Raw genomic sequence first — 6,263 nt, 5'->3', positions numbered from 1 at the left:
GAACATCTGGCATCAGAGAAATCCCAGACAATTCGCAGAGAAAGCTGTGAAAGAGGAGAGAGAGGCTGATAAAAGAACCTGTTACCGCTGTTAGGAGCTGTTCAAATCTTTCACTGTCTGGGTCCAGGGACCTTATTCATTTTTATGACAGACAGCTTTAATATTGAACTTTAATTTCTTTGGAGGGTTTTGATCAATAAGTTTCAATATTGTATTATACCATTACCTCGATTTTTATCAATCCAACTTCCCTTAAGCCAACTAAGGATGTTAGAGAATTCAATTCAATTACCAATAATAAAAATCATCCAGATAAGTTTTTAAACTTCCCCCCAAAATTTTAAGTTAAACTCTTTAGGTGGTAAGATTTTCACATTACTTGGGTGGCACAGCTGGTCGCCCCGAGTGGTAGTGGGGATGACCACGTCCACCCCGCTATGCCAGCCCCATACTGCTACAGCTTTCTGGTCATTTCCAGCCCATGTTCAGAAGTTAGATTTCCTCATAAAACCAACACTGATAATTCAACAAATAATAGCTACAGAAAAATGTAAAGAAAAAATGCATAAATTTGACCAAGTTTGGTAAATCGTTCCATGACTCTACAATTTTTGTATTCTGTGATGGATCACAGGATAACAGGGAAGGTGCAAGTGTTCTTCTAGAAGACCCGAGGGATGGAGGTAGCAAAGCCCCAGTTAGAGATGACTTTGCCGGAGAATCACTGACCTTATATGGCTAGCCCTTGATCTGGAAGTGCAGGAAGAGGCCGGCAGGTCAGCCTACTGCCGTGTCACCAGCTGCAGAGGCGCAGTCTTGTACTTGCACAGAGCTTTCAATTTGCTCCATTTTCATTTTGCAACTTAATTCATGTGAAAGAAACACCCCTGAAGCTTCCCTTAGTCCTGGCCCTTCTGTGATCATTTCCATGCAGAGTCACTTATCTCCAGAGAGGGGACAGGACACCAGAGCCTCTCCCCATCCCTGGACCTGACGTGGTAGCCTCCTCCTGGAGCTCCATCAGTGGACATTTTCCTACACCTGATCCACTCCGTTTCAGCCTCTGTCTATACCCACTCTTCTTTGGGAGATGGAGGGGAAGTAAGGGGGGAGGGTCTAGATTGTGACCCATTGAACTCCTTTGGGGACATTTGAGGAAATTTGGATAATTTACTTCAATAGGACCTCATGTCCTCCTTTGAAGCTCAGAATACAGGGTTTTGGAGTCCTTCTAGCACCTGGCACCAAGGCTCCCACTTGGTGTGAGAATCCCCCCAGGACCGTGGAGAAGCCTCAGTGTGCCCTTCCTGGTACTTTGCATGCTGTCCCAGCCCATTCCCCACCTGCTCGGGAAACAGGCCACGTGCCGAGTGCACACCAGATGGAAGTGTCTGGGAACCAGCTCAGCGTTTTCTGCCAGACAAGGACAATTAAAGGTCAAATGTCCAGATAAACCCCTGGGACAGACCCCAGCCTATCTGTGAGTCATTTCTGCAAAGCTGTGGAAAGCCCAGTGTCCATTACCAGAGTCCCCACAGTTACAACGTTGTAGGGGGAGAAACCTCTCACAAGATTAAGACCTACCTGTGAAATGGCTGGTCAGACTCTGGAGCTGCAGCAGGCCAGTGCGGGCTGAGGAGGTCTCTGCCACACTCATGAGCTTGCAGGTGGGTCTCAGTGGCTCTGTTGTGAAGTCTACCTGGTCCCAGGTGCAGGTGGCAGGCTGGGTTTAGACTCGTTCCCCCAGACCAGCATTTTTCAGGAGCACCAAGCCCACACCACTCACATACCTCACCTAGAGCTCCAGGTCACATTCCTGCCACTTACGCTGTGGCCTCAGCAAGTCGAGGGAACAACCCAGAGTCAGGGCAGGGTGGGGAGTGGGGAAGTACTGTGTGCTGGTAACTCAACCAGCGGGGTTGTCACAGCTGAGCTTCCCTGGCCACTGCCAGCTGGATGTTGGACCACAACACAAATTGATACACAATACAAGAGCACCAAGTGGGAGGCGGGAGCCCTGGAACTCCGCATGGGAAGCTGTCCACTCACACAGAGGCTGGGCCGAGGGAAGGTCATCCTCAGCTGGGGATGGAGGGACAGCCACAAATTCACCAAAGAGCAGTCAGGGTGTCAGGGAGGCCTCTGGGGAGCGGGTGGGAGGTGCTCCCAGAGTCACCTCCCTTCCCATGAAAGCAGGGATCATGCTATGTAAAATCCCACAGGGAAATTACGCCAGCCCTCCACAGACATTTAATTCTTCCTGTGTCTTCTGAGTATTAGGAAGAATCACACTGAAAACTTAATTTTGCTATACATGTAAGAGATGAATGTATTTGCATGTCTTTTAATTTCACTTTTCAACATAATGTCCAGACCAAACCACTCATCAGTATTGGTTCTGAATTTAAGCAAATTCACCTGAAGTGAATCATGAGGCCCTTCTGCACACAGAGGTCAGAGGTCAGGCTTGTTCCCTCCATCGGCAATGGCTGTGTGAGTTCTGCACTGTTATTTCACCTCTCTGTGAGTATTTTCTAATGCCCTCCTCACGGAAAAGATAAAATGAGCTCCAGCACGTGCAGCTCTCAGTAAGACGCAGTGCTGCCAACAGGACCCCAGACCACTCTACTTCTGTGTTCAAAATTTCTCCTATTCTCCTTATTATGTTGTGTATTATTTTAGAATATCTAATTGTAATAACGCTCATATAACTAAATTAAGCAAATGTAATAAACCAAAGCTGCCTACGCATTCTGCACGATACCTTCGCCATTTTCCCAGAACTTTCTATGTGTTCCGTACACAAAGGAGAACACAGCACAGTAGAAATATGTTATCTGTGCAAAACCTTGTCTTGTCCTGGAGGGACGTGATCACCTCCACAGCGGGGGTGACACTCGCGTTTGCTGAGGCGCCAGGAGCAGAAAGAGCTGCTCAAGATGCAGGGCACTGGGGACCCCACTCCTGACTGGGATCTCCCGGCTTCTGTGCTCCGGCCACCCTCCTATCACTGCCACACGTGCTCACCACAAATTGACTATAAGTGAACAGAGGCTGCTGAAGAGAAATGAGACGGAAAGAAAGGAAGGGGAGGAGAAAGGAGGGCAGGGGGGCTCCCTGCTTTCTGTCACGTGCTACCAAAGACATCGGGACATATGCTGCATTTTTCAGCATTGAAATGAAACAAATCAGGCACAATTTGAACACCAATTCTGTGAGCAGGCGCTCGGCAGCATTTTCGGTGACAGAAGACACACTGGTGAGTGCTGCAGCCTGCACAGCGGGCAGCTCCAGGACGACACGTGGTGTGAGCTGAGGAACATCGAGTGCAGTGCTTTGTCAAGAGAAAAACTCTCCTGCATGGACATGGTGATAGGAACAGGGCCATGGAGACATAGGCCCTGTGTCTGTGTGTATGTTCCTGTGTGTGTTCCTGTGTGTGGGTCTATGCCTGTGCATGTTCCTGTGTGTGTGTGCCTGTGTGTGTGTGTGCCTGTGTGTGTTTCTGAGTGTGTGTGTGCACACCTGTGTGTGCCGAGATGCAAGGGGATCAGTGCTGCCGACATATGTAATCCAGGATGGAAAGGACTGGGAAATGGAGTGGAGAGAAGTCGAACACCACATCACAGTGGCTTTGCAGGGTCGATGTTAGTCACAACACGGGTGAGGACTGCCCTCCGCGGAAGTGCCCCTGGAAAGTGCACACACATATAAGTTCCCACACGTCTGTCACGCCCTCATAGGCCTATGCATGCAACAGGCTCCGGCCACAGGGCACAGGGAGACAGCCCACCAGACCAGCCACTCTAGGGGGAGGGTGGAAGGAGAGTTGGAACCAAAAAATTAGGAGGAAGATCTCATGATGGCCAACAGTGTCCCAGCCTCCACTGCCACCACCGTGAATGTGGCTACGTGCACCATCCTCCAGCCAACACACTGTCCCCAGGACCTCAGACAATAGGAAAGTAGACAGACAGCAAACGTCTTGAACATGAATTGTAGCTCAGAGGGAAAATGAGCAGGCAGCCAGAGTGACGGAATCCACACTGTGCTGGAACCACTGGGCAGGCTGGATGGGCTGATAGGAAATCACGTGGCAGCCGCACACACCAGACCCCCGACAGGGGAAAGCAGAAGGCCAGCGGGAAAGCTGGACACAAGCCCAGTCTGCAAAGAAAACCAACCTGAGGAGAGGGAGGGAGCCCTCGGTTCTTCCAGTGAGAGGATACTGATCGTAATCCCCAGGGAAAGCATGGCGGGGGGGCTGTGCCATGCGACAGGAAGGAAGAGAAGGGCACGATGGGGATGGAAGGGACTGGGCATCTGGTCAGATCCTGGCCAAGGGGGTACGCGGGTGTGTGCAGGGCTCAGAGACGCTGGCAGCAACATTGAGGACTGAACAGGCCATGGAGCAGGCCGTGGAGCTGGCCGTGGAATAGGCCATGGAGCAGGCCCTGGAGCTGGCCATGGAGCTGGCTATGGAGCTGGCCGTGGAGCAGGCCATGGAGCAGGCCCTGGAGCTGGCCTGGGAATAGGCCATGGAGCAGGCCCTGGAGCTGGCCATGGAGCAGGCCATGGAATAGGCCATGGAGTTGGCTATGGAGCTGGCCATGGAGCTGGCCGTGGAGCTGGCCGTGGAGCAGGCCCTGGAGCTGGCCGTGTGCGTGGTGACTTGGGCCAGATGGTGGCTCTGAGCACAGGTGCATTTCTGACATGTGAGGATTTGTGGCACATATGGGACAAAAGCCTGTCACCCCCACCCTCTGTCCTTGAGTTCAGAGACATGGTGCCGTCTCCTGCCTGTCCTGCATCTCCAGACACCTGTTCTTTGATTTCTCTGGGATCTGACTTCCCCCGCCTGGCTATTAAGTGTCAAGACACCTCAGGTTTGGTCCTCACCCTGCACTCTCTGCCTGAGAAACTTCACTAATGACAACAACCCCAGTCATTCTTTAAACAAGGTGACTGCCAAGCTCCCAGGTCCAGCCCGTTGCCTGTTGGCCAGGCTCAAGTCTGTGCCTGTAGTACCATGAGATTTGTGTCCTGGAGACACAGTGCGGGTCAACACACTCAGGCAGAAGAGTAAAGCGTTCCCCTCCCCCACTCCTCCCCTCCTCCCACCCCTTCCCTCTCCCCACCCCCCACCCCCCAGGCCACTGCGTCTCTTCAGTGCAGCGCCAGGGGCTCCAAAGCACAGCATCTCGGTCAGCTCCTACGGCCACTCTCCCACCTGGCTTCAGCACCCGCCTCCCACGCCTCCCTCTTTGTCCCCACTGCCAGCACCTCTGCCGCACTCCCTACACCCTCAGGTCCTCCTTGAGATCACCATGCTCCCTCCAGGTCAAGTGCTAGAAGTGTGGTGATTCCATGGTGGACTCATGCCTCTCCTCCCCCACACTCACTGTCCCTCTTTCCACCAGTGACCACCCAGACTGCCCAGTCAGGCTCCTGGGAGATGGATGCTGTGGCCAGTTTGCAGGGACCATGGGTGCTCTTTCAAGGTGGGCACAAGTTCAGAGATAAGCACTTTGGATTATTTAAGCTGAGCCCTGAGATTTCCTTTTTTATTAACTATCAAGAAAGTGAACTTTTTCTTTCCTGCTAGCCGAGAACAACAAAGTGTCCAGCCCAGACGACCACTCAGGACAGGGGCAGAGCCTGCCAGAGCTGGGGCTGGAGACGCACCCAGCTCTCCTGGCTCATTTAGTTACACAAGCCAACAATCCACGTACTTCATTTCCTAAGCTGGTCTGACGTAGGTTTTCTGTGAAATAAAGCAGAAGCACCTACCGTAGTTAACATGGTCCTGCTCACTCTGTGACCCTCTGGGCTAAATGTGCCAGTGGCCTCCCACCACTCATCACTCTAGAAACGAAAATCCTTAATGTCACGTCCGAGGCCCTGCTCCTTCTCCCCCACCTCCCTGCAGATAGAATCTGTGTCAGACTCTCAGAATCCTGAGCCTCTCCTTCAGAACAATTTTCACATTTATAATTAAATGTTACACGGCCTGTTTTAACATCTGCCTCCTGCCCTGGTGGCAAAGCAAGCAGGTCACTGAAGACACTGGTTTCTGCTCACAGGTGCGTTTCCAGCACCTGCCCCAGGAGCACATGATAGGTGCTAAAAAATGACTGTTGAGGGGATGGACAGACAGATGAACAGTGGGTGGATGTTGGAAGAAAGGGATGGGAAGATGACAGGTGGATGGATGGACAGATGGACAGAGGGTGGATGATAGGTAGATGGAAGAAGGGATGGGA

Source organism: Otolemur garnettii, unplaced genomic scaffold (genome assembly GCF_000181295.1).
Source record: "Otolemur garnettii isolate 467f Iridium unplaced genomic scaffold, OtoGar3 scaffold00056, whole genome shotgun sequence".
In the NCBI taxonomy this organism is placed as follows: Eukaryota; Metazoa; Chordata; class Mammalia; order Primates; family Galagidae; genus Otolemur; species Otolemur garnettii.
This window is presented reverse-complemented; position numbering follows the sequence as displayed.